This window comes from Camelina sativa, unplaced genomic scaffold, assembly GCF_000633955.1.
Source record: "Camelina sativa cultivar DH55 unplaced genomic scaffold, Cs unpScaffold05952, whole genome shotgun sequence".
Classification (NCBI taxonomy): Eukaryota; Viridiplantae; Streptophyta; class Magnoliopsida; order Brassicales; family Brassicaceae; genus Camelina; species Camelina sativa.
This window is the reverse complement of record NW_010927034.1, coordinates 1-531: the sequence shown is the minus strand read 5'-3', so window position 1 is coordinate 531 and position 531 is coordinate 1. Positions and strand designations below refer to the sequence as shown.

Below are 531 nucleotides of genomic sequence, written 5' to 3'. Positions count from 1 at the left end.
AATGAAACCCGGGAAGATGCAGATCAAGATGTTCCCGTTGAACCAGCCTTGCAAGAGTTGAATTTGAGCAGCCCTAAGAAGAAGAGGTAAGTTTGTTGCTCTGAGAATAACTAATCTCTGTAGATTACTTTTATTTTCTGTCTTACTAACTGTTGGCATGATAAATAAACACACAGAGTTAAGTTGGATTCTGGAGAAGGCGACTCGTGTAAGAGATGCAACTGCAAAAAGTCCAAGTGTTTGAAACTGTAAGCTCCAAGTTCCACTTCTTGTTGATCTTTGGCTAAAAAAGGTTTGGTTTTTTGAGTCTCTCTTGATGTTTGTGTGCAGCTATTGTGAATGTTTTGCTGCTGGAGTCTATTGCATAGAGCCATGTTCATGTATAGACTGCTTCAATAAGCCTATTCATGAAGATACTGTCTTGGCTACTCGAAAACAGATTGAATCTCGGAATCCACTTGCATTTGCTCCTAAAGTCATTAGGAACTCTGACTCGGTTCTTGAAACCGGGGTATGATCTTTTTCCCCATC

The 531-nt window shown here is 40.1% G+C and overlaps 1 long non-coding RNA gene across 1 annotated transcript; it reads left to right on the top strand.

The window, feature by feature from the left end:
- LOC104774829 lies at positions 1-516 on the top strand. The gene is made up of 3 exons (XR_765532.2): positions 1-86; positions 177-248; positions 331-516. It is a non-coding gene; the product is annotated as an uncharacterized LOC104774829 (long non-coding RNA).
- Positions 517-531: the final 15 nt, after the last annotated feature.